The sequence below is a fragment of the Cervus elaphus genome, chromosome 30 (assembly GCF_910594005.1).
Source record: "Cervus elaphus chromosome 30, mCerEla1.1, whole genome shotgun sequence".
NCBI lineage: Eukaryota > Metazoa > Chordata > Mammalia > Artiodactyla > Cervidae > Cervus > Cervus elaphus.
Window position 1 is genome coordinate 14050521 of NC_057844.1, and position 13295 is coordinate 14063815.

At 40.9% G+C, this 13295-nt stretch overlaps 1 protein-coding gene and 1 long non-coding RNA gene across 2 annotated transcripts in view; one reads left to right on the forward strand and one right to left on the reverse strand.

The window, feature by feature from the left end:
- The window catches only part of LOC122686956, an 89064-nt gene extending 83599 nt beyond the window's left edge, over window positions 1-5465 (forward strand). Inside the window, exon 3 of the long non-coding RNA XR_006338961.1 lies at window positions 5174-5465. This is a non-coding gene — a long non-coding RNA (uncharacterized LOC122686956). The remainder of the gene's footprint in view (window positions 1-5173) is intronic.
- The window catches only part of EPSTI1 (epithelial stromal interaction 1), a 96750-nt gene that overhangs the window by 77211 nt on the left and 6244 nt on the right, over window positions 1-13295 (reverse strand). The window lies entirely within an intron of this gene.

A 13295-nucleotide genomic window follows, 5' to 3' on the forward strand; every position in this document is an offset into this window, starting at 1 on the left:
TGGGAAATTATTAATGCATATAAACCACCAGATATTCTTTCTGATAATGTACTGTATTTATGATCATCACCATCAAATAGGTAGTATGAAAGATAATCTTCCTCTAAAGACCCAAGTGTTTTCTCCAGGAGCTTACAATCTAGTTGTCAAAGTAAAACCAGAACACATGGCCAAATATGGAAATATAAAGCAGTTGGTGAAGCCTGACAAGTGACTACTTCACTATTAGCTCTCGGTAAACCATAGGGGTCCACTGTTCCTCCAGGTGGCCCTCGTGGGCACATCCACTTGAGATGACTGGCATTCTCCCACGTCACCCACACTGGGAATACAGGAAACACTCCTTTTTTGTTGCCGCAAACTGGGTGTAGGGGCCGTTTGCAATGCAGAGACCTCTTCTTAATGACCCATTTGAGTGGCCAGATGGCCACAGTCTTGGGTTTTGGGGCTTTGACTTCCAGGCAGGTACCACTGGGCCCTCATTCTCCTGGGGACACAGGTTGAGCATAGTCAGGAGCTCAGAGGAGCAAAGAGTCACTTCAGTTCACTGGCACAGGATGAGCGGGTGGGGAGGGAGTGGGAATTAGGGGAAATTTCATTTCGGCAAAAACATTCAACACTGAGATACAAGAAGTTGTTCAAATATTGCGAGCTTTTGCAGGCAGAAACTCCGCTTGATTGATCTGTATATGCCCAGCCCCTGGCACAAAGTAGCTGCTTGATGAATGTGGACGGAATTGAAATGAAGTGATACCACAGACCCCCGTCTGTGAGTCTGTGCTGCGGTGGCTCTTCTTTGTCATGATGCATGTAATCCCACAAAAGTATGAATACTTCATACAGCAAAAATATAACACAGCAACCAACTGCAGCATACATATGGGTACAGTTTGAGGGGAAATGTTATGGAATAAATACAATCAGCTTATAAATGTAGGCCTTAAAAAAAAAAATCCCTGATACTCTTAGAAGTCTCTGTCCAACACAGAATGTACCGTTTCAAAGGACAAATTAGCAAAGACTGAACAGTAGAGGCCAAAAGTGCTGATTAACAGAAGCCGTTTCTTCCTTATCTCATTATTTTCCTAGCAGTGAGCCTTCAAGCCAGCTTCAAACTGAGCTTTAATTTTAGACTTGTACACGGGAGGTGCGCAACCCCCTCTGCATGCAAATGTGGCTACTGGGTGCCCAACTTCCTAACGGATATCAGCAGACGTTGCCTGTGTAGCCTCACATAAGTACAACGTGATGAATACAAAATTAGGAGGCTGCCGCTGGAAATTAATCCCTTGTCCATTGCATATTTTTGTTCACCCTCAGAAAGATTTTGCACTCAAGTGCCCACACTTGATAGAAGCTTGAGAGCTGCAGTTCTGTGGGTCGTACCTGCAGACTTGAATATGATGCAACAGTGAGCCATTCGGCAGGGCCTTAAAGATGAAACATAAGGTGCTGGATTTAAATGCCAAGGATGAAATGACTGCAGAAGCCTCAAGGTCCCCTCACATTGTGGTATGGAGCTTCTCAACATACCAGGGGTTTGACTACACTGCAAATCAGTAGTTCTTAAACTTTAGCATGTATCGGAATCACCTGGAGGGTTTATAAAATGTTGAGTTTCTGATTCAACCAGTATGTGGGGGAGGGAGGAGCCTATAACTTGCATTTTGAACAATTCCCAGATGATGATGATGTTCTGGATCTGGGGACCACACTTTAAGAAGCAGGGATGTAGATCAATCAAGCTGTCTTCAAATACTTGGACTAAAAGGGAACTGTGCATGCATGCTCAGTCGCTCAGTCGTGTCTGACTCTTTGTGACCCTATGGACTGTAGCCCACCAGGCTCCTCTCTCCATGAAATTTCCCAGGCAAGAATGCTGGAGTGGGTTGCAATTTCCTCCTCCAGGTGATCTTCCTGGCCCAGGGATTGAAATCACATCTCCTGAAGCTCCTACATTGGCAGGCAGATTCTTTACCACTAAGCCACCTGGGAAGCCCCAAAAGGGAATTGAAGGATTCATAAATATTGATCAAGACATAGAGGTTAAATCATATGCCAAAGATCATAAGGTTTTTTTAAGCAATTGTGTTGAAACTCAAACCTAGTGCTTTTGACTTAAACCAGGGGGGGTGTCTGGAGCTAAATATTCATCTCAAAGTAGAAAACATAAAATATGACTGTCCTTAACTTCCGCCTCTTGCTAGACTTCCAAGCAAAGCAAATAAATGTAACTGAGCACCCACTATGGTCTTGTGTGTTAGGGGCTTATGAGAAGAGAGGAGAGATACCAAAAAACAGATACAACCCCTTTAACAGAGCTTACACCTGCCAGTGAGGGGACTTATAAGAGACTCTGGTTCAATCCCTGGATCAGGAAGATCGCCTGGAGAAGGAAATGGCAACCCACTCCAGTGCTCTTGCCTGGAGAATCCCAAGGACAGAGGAGCCTGGAGGGCTACAGCCCATGGGGTCATAAAGAGTTGGACACAATTGAGTGATTGAGCATGCACACTTAGGAACAAGTCATGAAACCATCAGAGCAGACCACAAGGATGTTTGCTAAGAGACGCTGCATAGAGAATTTTCCAAATTCCATGAATCTCTCTTATGAAATTTTCAGGAAAGGTTTGAAAAGAAAAAAACGGTTTGTAAGAGATTTTATTCTACAATATCTAATTAAGTTTAAGTGTGACAACATCACACTAGAATCTTTAATCTTAGGATTAAATAGGACTCTGGTCAATCTATGGCCAACATACCCAGACTCAGAACAGGGCCATGAGAAAAGGAGAATTCTCTAGCCTTGAAATCAGAGGCTTTTAACAGAAAACATTTAAATATAACCCTGGGCTCAAGGACAGTGGTCCCAGTAGTAAATGTTTTATGTTAAAGAATTCCATAGCAACATTCTTAGCAGTATTTTATTGGCTGAAAATGTCAAAGCTGAAACATAATATTCAGAAGAAAGCATTGGCCAAGTAATGAAGCCTCTATTCCTTTTCCTTCCTGTAGGAAGAGGTGCTTAAGTTTAAGGATTGGTTTTTTATTTTTTAATATCCTGTGGCACAGCCTAATGCCTGGGTAGACACAAATATTCATCTCTGCTCTCTTAGCTTTTCCTTGACATGAATAACAAGGATCACTTATTCATGTTTTCAGCCAATTAGTTTCCACCCACAGCAAGGGCCTCTGCTGTTTTAACCTCCATGTCGTCCCTTTCAACAGCCTGACTCTCAAAGCTGCTGATGGAGACGAGCCCAACCTAACTATATTTAGTATTCCAGTCATTTCCTGATTAAGCAACATTCAAAAGCCACTGAAATAAATGTATATCTTTGAAAATGAGTTTCCTTAATTACCTCATTGAAATTTAATGAAACATCTCCATTTGTAAGATTATTCTCACTTTCCAACAGCCCACATCCATGAGATATAGTAAGGGAGAACGTATAAAGATTAGCATGTGACAAGGGAGAAGTGTTTTTCTGTACCATTAAAATATATATTTAAGAATTCTTTGCCTTGTGAGCACTCTCCTAAGCTACACACTGTCTCTCTTGTGCACTTTCTTGCATGTTTTTTATAAGGTCTCATCAATAAGCACTCTATGAAAAAATGTTATGTTGAAGTTATGAAGAATATCTTGGCTGGATAAAAGTATTACATAAATATATCCCCTGGTGTGTATAAACCACAGCAGATGTAATTTAAATTTCTAATTAGGAACAACACTGATTTGACTGAAAAAGGAATGTAGTCACAAGCAAAAATTCAGAAAGAGATTACATTACAAACAGATAAAGCAGAATAGTAGACACAAAGTTTACCATCCTATAAAAAGTTGGTTTGAAGTTTTCATAGTTCAAGAAAATCTTACCTTTGGGGGAAACTGAAACAAAAAAATTTTTGGTTAATCAAACGCAGTGGATAGGGTTTCCCTGGTGGCTCAGTGGTAAGGAAGCCACCTGCTAATGCAGAAGACACAGGTTCGGTCCCTGGTCTGGGAAGATCCCACGTGCCTCGGAGCAACTAAGCCCATGAGCCCCAGCTACCAAAGCCTGTGCATCCAGAGCCCAACAAGAGAAGCCGAGGCAATGAGAAGCCCATGCAGCACAGCTAGAGAAAAAGCCCACACAACAACGAAGACCCAGCACGGCCAAAAAGAAACAAATAGAATTATACAAAGGCACTGGATATTTAATTTCTAGATATGGTTTTCCATATTGGTTTTTAAAACATGGTTTTCAGCACAGGAGTCTGAAGCATATGTTTTTAACCAATGTGAGTCACCTTATAGGGCATTCAGGTTTTCCATCCTTGACCCCTAGCCTGTCACACCAGTCGTGACCCATATTCCATATCCCTGGTGTGGAAGGACTAATGAATTCTCTTTAGTCTCAGAGTCTGAAGAGCCCAGGACTTTGTCTGCACACCCAAGAGGCTGACGCGAGGCTGGTTAGTTCTATAACTCATAGCTTCTGATGGAGGCCTGAACAGATGTCCAGAAGGCTGGCTACATAGACACCCAGAGAGAACAGATAAGAAGAGACCATCAGGACACCAGGGCCTTTGTTCATAAGACACCTTTATGGAAAATAGAAAGAGGAACACACACACATATCTCCATCCAGGATCCTCATGTAGACCCATGGCTTAGGGAGAGGTGCTAAACTGATGCAAATCAGAAAAAAGTGCCCCTTCTGTCAGGCGGAGGTAACCCCACCTGATTAGGGCATGTGATTTGGTATGTATTCCAGCTTCAAATTACTATCTTATCCAGATAATCATATAGCATAGAGCTGAAAGATGTGATGCTTCTTCACTTAAAACACACATAATATTATAGAGACTCGCTGTCATTAAGAGACCAAAAACCAGTGATGGAAGTAGAGATGAGGACCAACTGGTAAGAATACTTGCAAAATGTTTTAAATTGCTTCCTCAGTAAAAAAAAACTACAAGAAACTCACATTTTCAGAACACAGAGATGTCAGGTCTGGGATGTGACTGGAGCCTACCTGTAAGCAAATCTTTGCCTAACAGGCTATTACTATGTCATGGATGCTGGCAGAAGACAAAACGCCTGAGTCAGAGACAAAGGACTGTATTACTCACAGCACAGCATCGGCATCAGCATATTTATGTCTAGTCTCTCTCTCTCTCTTTTCAGGTTAAGATGATGGATGTTGCACACACCAAGTGTTTGCATTGCAGCTGAGGAACACTGAATTGTGGAATCCACCATTTTTAAAGCAGGTAGTAAGCAAGCCTGGTCTTTTCTCTGGGGAAAATGTTCCTCATCTCTCAAGGTTCCCAGCTACATAACAACCCTGAGAGAGAGTCCAGGTTAAAGAGTAGTCTGGTATGCAATCTTGGCACACCCAGCAAGATATCAAGAATGCAAGAAACCCAAGGAGGACTATCTTTTCCAACAAAAGAATATTTAAGAGTGACTTAGAGACAATAAAAAATGGCATCTGCATAAAAACCACTTATCAAATTGTTATACACTTTCTATGATTATTGTTATCATCACCATCATCATCATCATTAGACTAAGCTCTGATTATGTCCCCATAATCAGGTCTAAAGCATTGCTCATCCGGGTCATCTATAACTTAAAGGAGAAAACTAGAGATGCAAGACATAAGGTATTTATATCTAAATATCTGCGTAGAATATTTAAAAATGAAATTCATCCTGATTTTGAAATAAACATACACTCATATAAGAAAAAGGAGAAACTTATCTTTAAGACATTTAAAAGTCACTCATAACCCTACTCCTCAGAGATCTCAATGACAGTTTTATTTGGGTGAATTTCAGTTCAATCTATATTCGATACATATTACACAGATGTAGTCATATCTTAAGTCGAATTTTATCTGCTGCTTTCACTTGTAAGTGGTTTTTCCAATTATGCACATAAGAAGCTTCATATTAAATGGTTACATATTTCACAACATCGATGCATCATTAATGTAACCACTCGCTTAACCATTTCAGTTGTTTCAGTTGTTCACTATTAAAATCCTGCAGGATGTACAAAGCATAAAACAAAGATTGCACAGAACACATCCAGAAGAAAACCCTTAATAGTTCTCTAAAATCAATACTCAACAGTAATGTGGACTACATTTAAATTTTTCTTCCTTAGATATCCCATTTGCATTTTCCAAAGTTCCTGCAATAGTTTGATCATATGATTGATTTCTGCTCATATGCTTGATTCTCCTCAGTGCCTAAACCAGACAAGATGCTGGCCTACCTACCCATTCGTTCTCACCGCCTCCTTACTAAAAGCACTCCTGTATTATTCAGGTTAACAATGTGCCCAGTAAAGACTATAGTCTCCCAACTTCTTTGTAGTCAAGCATGACATGTGATTGTTTAGCAAACTGAGATATAAGGGGAAGCCATTGAGAAGGATTTCTAGAAAAGCTCCATTAAGTGAAGACAGACAGATGGACAGGAAAGGTATTTTGTTGCCTTCCCCCCTTCCTGGATGGTTGAAGTGGTAGCTGGTGCTCAAGCAACTTGGTCAGTGAGGCAACTTGGATATAGATGACATGCCTCAGAAACAGCAGAGCAGAAAGAAGTAATCTGGTGCCCTGTAACTGTAAAACCACCACACTAGTGGTAATCTATTGCCAAACTGCCTGCTTTGAACCCTAATTCTGTTACTTCCTAGCTATAACTTTGAGCAAATTACCTAGTGTTTCTATTCTTTCACCTGTAAAATGGAGATAAAAAATATCCATCTCTTAGAGAATAAAGCATTTAGAACAAGGCTAGGAAATAACCAAGTTCTATTATGGTTGCCTATTATTTGTACTATTATCAGCCCTAGACTACGCACCTTCAGAATTATTCTTATAGGAGAGAAACAAAGCCACCAATGCTTAAGACACCTATTTAGAGATATCTATTTTATGTAATTATAATAATTATATATAAGACATTATTTTTCTCACCTTCAATTGGCAGTAGAAATTGAAGGGCATAATGGCTCTAAGACTTTCTAATTGGCATAAAAAGTGAAAAAGCACAACCTATACTTTAAAGAGGTCCTTACATCAAACAGCTTGTTTATTTCTGAGGTTCTGAATTGCAAGAGATTTTTCCTTTCTATATTAGTTTAGTAATGTTTAGTTTTTGTTCTGGGATCGGGGGAGGGGATGGTCTTTATTTTTCTGGCTGTACCACATAGCTTGTGGGATCTGGGTTCCAGGATCGGGAACTGAACCTGGGACACAGGAGTGAAAGTGCTCAGTCCTAACCACTGGACTGTCAGGGAATTCCTGATATAGTTTAGATTTTTACAACAAGCAGATATAACTTCACTTTTACAGGCATGAAAAAATATTCCAAGGATTTTTAAATGAGAAAATATTTAAAGATTTCTTAAAGCAGGGGTTCAGATTTTCTTACAAGCCTAGGTAGCCCAGGATTTCTGCTCTCACTGGTTCCCTAGTAAAACAAACACTGGGCAATACTAGCCCGTGAGTTTTAAAGATGGCAAATGTCTTCAGTTTTGTCAGTTCAGTCGCTCAGTAGTGTCCGACTCTTTGCAACCCCATGGACTGCAGCACGCCAGACCTCCCTGTCTATCACCAACTCCCACAGTTTACTCAAACTCATGTCCATTGATTTGGTGATGCCATCCAACCATCTCATCCTTTGTCAACCCCTTCTCCTCCCGCCTTCAATCTTTCCCAGCATCAGGGTCTTTTCAAATAAGTCAGTTCTTCCTATCAGGTGGCCAACGTATTAAGAGTTTCAGCTTCAGCATCAGTCCTTGCAATGAATATTCAAGACTGATTTCCTTTAGGATGGACTGGTTGGATCTCCTTGCAGTCCAAGGGACTCTCAAGAGTCTTCTCCATCACCACAGTTCAGAAGCATCAATTCTTTGGCGCTCAGCTTTCTTTATAGTCCAACTCTCACATCCATACATGACTATTGGAAAAACCATAGCTTTGCCTAGATGGACCTTTGTTGGCAAAGTAATGTCTCTGCTTTTTAATATGCTGTCTAGGTCAGTCATAACTTGTCTTCCAAGGAGCAAGCGTATTCTAATTTCATGGCTGCAGTCACCATTTGCAATGATTTTGGAGCCCAAGAAAATAAAGTCTGTCACTGTTTCCACTGTTTGCCATCTATTTGCCATGAAGTGATGGGACCAGATGCCATGATCTTAGTTTTCTGAATGTTGAGCTTTAAGCCAACTTTTTCACTCTCCTCTTTCTTTCATCAAGAAGCTCTTTAGTTCTTCGCTTTCTGCCATAAGGGTGATGTCATCTGCATGTCTGAGGTTATTGATATTTCTCCCAGCAATCTTGATTCCAGCTTGTGCTTCATCCAGCCCAGCATTTCTCATGATGTACTCTGCATATAAGTTAAATAAGCAGGTGACAACATATAGCTTTGACGTACTCCTTTCCCAATTTGAAACCAGTCTGTTATTCCATGTCTAGTTCTAACTGTTGCTTCCTGACCTGTATACAGATTTCTCAGGAAGCAGGTCAGGTGGTCTGGTATTCCCATCTCTTTCAGAATTTTCCTCAGTTTGTTGTGATCCACACAGTCAAAGACTTTGGCATAGTCGATAAAGCAGATGTTTTTCTGGAACTCTCTTGCTTTTTCGATGATCCAGCAGATGTTGGCAATTTGATCTCTAGTTCCTCTGCCTTTTCTAAATCTAGCTTGAACATCAGGAAGTTCATGGTTCGCATATTGTTGAAGCCTGGCTTGGAGAATTTTGAGCATTATTTTACTAGCATGTGAGATGAGTGCAATTGTGCAGTAGTTTGAGCATTCTTTGGCATTGCCTTTCTTTGGGATTGGAATGAAAACAGACCTTTTCCAGTCCTGTGGCCACTGCTGAGTTTTCCAGATTTGCTGACATTGAGTGCAGCACTTTCACAGCATCATCTTTCAGGATTGGAAACAGCTCAACTGGAATTCCATCACCTCCACTAGCTTTGTTCATAGTGATGCTTCCTAAGGCCCACCTGACTTCACATTCCAGGATGTCTGGCTCTAGGTGAGTGATCACACCATCGTGATTATCTGGGTCGTGAAGATATTTTTTGTACAGTTCTTCTGTGTATTCTTGCCACCTCTTTTTAATATCTTCTGCTTCTGTTAGGTCCATACCATTTCCTTTATTGTGCCCATCTTTGCATGAAATGTTCCCTTGGCATCTCTGATTTTCTTGAAGAGATCTCTAGTCTTTCCTATTCTGTTGTTTTCCTCTATTTCTTTGCATTGATCGCTGAGGAAGGCTTTCTTCTCTCTCCTTGCTATTCTTTGGAACTCTACATTCAAATGGGTATATCTTACCTTTTCTCCTTTGCCTTTCACTTCTCTTCTTTGCACGGCTATTTGTAAGGCCTCCTCAGACAGCCATTTTGCCTTTTTGCATTTCTTTTCCATGGGGATGGTCTTGATCCCTGCCTCCTGTACAATGTCATGAACCTCCATCCATAGTTCTTCAGGCAGTCTGTCTATGAGATCTAATCCCTTGAATCTATTTGACTTTCACTGTATAATAGGGATTTGATTTAGGTCATACCTGAATGGTCAGTTTTTGTTCTGGACTTTAATAAATTGGCTTTTAAGTGTTTATGGAGTGGGGCGGGGGTGGTTACAAACATTGCAGAACAAAGGAATCATCATTGGCTGATTCTCTGATATAGAACAGACCCTTCAAATACAGTCTTCTCCCTTTGATGATTTTTTTTCCTGTTAAGCTTTTGTTTCAGATTCAAATGCATTCTGAATAGATGCGATTAACCTTAACAATATGTATAACCTTACAACACTCTGCTGACTTTGAAGTAAGTAACCTTACTGTGTAATTGAACTAAGTTTCTTTTTGTTCCCCCCCTCATTTCTGCTAAGCTTCTACTGATTATTATAGGTATTATGTGTTTGCAGGCTTTCATCATACTGCTGATTTATTGTTTCACTGTTTCAGCTGTCAAAAGACTTTCTGAGACATTCCCACTCACTTTTGATATTATATTTGAACAAAAATGATTGCTCCCCAAGACCTGGCAGAATGCAAATACATATCATACTGAGGAGTGGAGTCTAGTGCAGAAAAGTTGGAAATTCATCCTAAATAGGATCATAATTCCTCCCCTCCTGTATAAACTGGAAGGTAAATTTGACCTAATCAAACCAAAGTGTCTTTTCTTTCCATCCACTCGAATAATCTCTTCTGCCATGCACAGAACAATACTTTGCTCTTCACTCTGTGGGTGATAACCCACTAGTGGACTATGAAATCAATTTACTGGGTTTATTTTTAATGAATTAGAATAGAAAATGTCAAAGTCATCACATATAGTAAGTAAGGGTAAGAATTATTTTCTGACTTTTTTTCAGTTATCTATAAATTCACATATCCCATGCATGTACTAGGTCATGAATGTCAAATGCACTGCTAACTTTCGGCTATGGTCAGAAGTCTGAAAGATTGCTGGAAGGCAGTATGTAGTTTAGGTTGCTCAGAAACTGACAGTGAGAAAACTGTTGTAATGCAAGCCAACCAAGCTGTCATGAGGAAATGCCGCGGAGAACAGAGCATCCCCACAGCAAGGCTGCTCCAACAAACCACTTCTCTATCCACATCATGTTAAAGCTGCAAATAAATGTCACATTGCTGATTCTATGTAGTACCACTCTCTTTAGCCTATAGAAATTCTATTTTCTTATGTGGATAGAGGACCATTGATAGGAAATTCATGAGTTGAGCGGTCATTCCCTCCTTCAGCTCCATCATGTTCAGGATCCAGACTCTGGTAGATAGACTCAGGTTTGACTGCTGGTTCTGTGACTTAAAGCCATGAGACCTTAGGAAATCATATACTCGCTCAAGACTCAGTCTCTTCAACTAAAATGGGGCAAAGTGTTCACTGTGAAGAGAAAAATGAATTACATGATGTGTGTAGCACAGCATTACATGTTTGAGACATCAGAGTTCCAGCTATCGATTGGTATTTTGGTTTTCAGTCCCTCAGAGTACCCAATTTAAATATTCTAGATCACAACTAATTTCCTTTCCACCACCGCAGTGTTGCAATGCTTTGTCACATTTCTCCTGTCTAAACTCAGTCAAAGAGCAGAGCTCTACTGATTAGTTTCGTGCTAGAATCCGGTCATCATTGAGACACCTATCCAGCTCATTGAGTTGTATAATTATCATTGAGTTTAATACTATCTGTTGTTTCACAAACTTTCTGAATGCTTATGAGCCCTGCCTGGAGACTGAGTTAAATAGTTCCCTAATGAATAGCTACCCTTACTGAGCCATCAAGAAGATTACTCATTAGAATCAATCATAGATTTTTTTTTTGTATGTACTATTATCTCAGAGCACTAAAAGGAACTCTAGCATTATTTGGTACTCCATCTCCAGGGAGAAGTAACAGCCTGATGCTTTCATGCCACTTAACATCTACAGGCAAAAGCTTATTTTCTCACAGTCATAACAGGAGACAGAAGAGAAATCTGGGACATTCGCAGTGAAGAAATAGTAAAAGCAGTTCCTATAAGTGTCATAAGTTTGTAAAAACTTGCATTTCATTTAAGACTATTTTACGTGGCTACTTCGGATTCAAGTGAGCTGAATCAAGAATGACTTAAGGTTTTTTCATGGTCTGTTTTAGGCGTAAAGTATACATCAGGATTAAGAGTATACTCAACAATGATTAAATAGTGATGTTTATAAAAATGGGACCAATACTATAACTTAATGACTCTGTTATCATCTAGCCCATCTTATATTTCACCTTACATTTACAAAATGTTTAATATTAATGTAACACCATGTTCTTTAAGAGAGAAAAATCAGGAATTAGTCATTAATCAGTGGGCTTACCAAGCCATTCTTTATTCTCCCTTCACACTCCCTTGAGATTTTGCAGATGAAGAAGAAAAGAAGTGTTAATTACCGGGGTTACTTCCATCCCTGGAGCACAAGAAGCTGGAGAAAGCATTGAGGTTGGACTAAGAAACTAGAGAATGTCCCCTGAGCCCCAGAGGAGGAAATAAGGAAAAGGAGAGTCTTCCCACAGAACACAGGGCACTCCCACAGCCAGTGTCTCAGCTGCTGTGGTTGGGAGTAGGGTGTATCTTAAAGGCTGAGTCAGTTTGGGTCCTCCCAGGAGCAGACATCAAGATGAGGTTAGACAAGCAAGAGATCTGCTGAGAGAAAGACTTGTGAAGGATAAAGGGAGCAAACAGGAGTAGGCAGGGAAAGCCTTGAGAACATGAGCAGGTCTGACTCCTGTGAAAGGAGAGGAGGAAGGAGGATTAGTAGGAAGAGCCTTGGACTGGTATACAGTACTGGGAAAATCTTGGGTAGGTCCATGGGGAGTTCTCTGGCAAAAGCTGCCCCATAGAGAAGTCGCACACTGGGCTGCTCGGCCCCTGGTGGAAAGAGGGCAGAACAAATGTGCTGTCACAGCAAAGGGTGCAGGGGAGTCAAAGAACAGGCCACTAGAGCTGTCAGCTGGCTGTGCTCCCCGCATTAAGTTGTCTTCAAGATCTGAATAGCAGGCTTCCCTGGCTGCCACAGAGGCTATTTAAACAATGCTGGTATAATGAGGTTTAAGTATTCGATCACTGTCCCCGGTTCCTGGCTCAGAGTTCCTTAAAATCCTTGGAATTCTAAGTTATAAGGGTATCAATCATATGTTAAAGTAATGATTTCTGGTGGGGGCCCTAGATAGCTTCAGGATTGGAGATGTTTTCCATTAAAAAAAAACAAACAAAAAAAAACACCCTGTGATTAGAGGGTTAGAAATTTCAGGTCTACTCCTTCCCCAGCTCTGAGGAGGGGAGAGGGGCTGGAGATTGAATTCAGTCACCAATGGCCAACAGTTTAATCAGTTATGCTTTATGATAAAGCCTTAATAAACATCCTCAAACAGTGAGTTTAGGGCATTTCCAAGTTAGTGAACACATCTAGGTGCCAGGAGGGTGACCCACCCAGAGAGGGTGTGGAAGCGCGGTGCAACGCCCATCCTCATATCTTCCATTTGGCAGTTCCAGCGCTGTATCCTTTATATAAAGCTGTAATTGTAAGCATAGGGGTTTCCATGAGTGCTGGGAGTCATTCTGCTGCTGCTGCTGCTGCTGCTAAGTCACTTCAGTCGTGTCCGACTCTTAGCGACCCCACGGACTGCAGCCTACCAGGCTCCTCCGTCCATGGGATTTTCCAGGCAAGAGTACTGGAGTGCGGTGCCATTGCCTTCACCCGGGAGTCATTCTAGTGAACT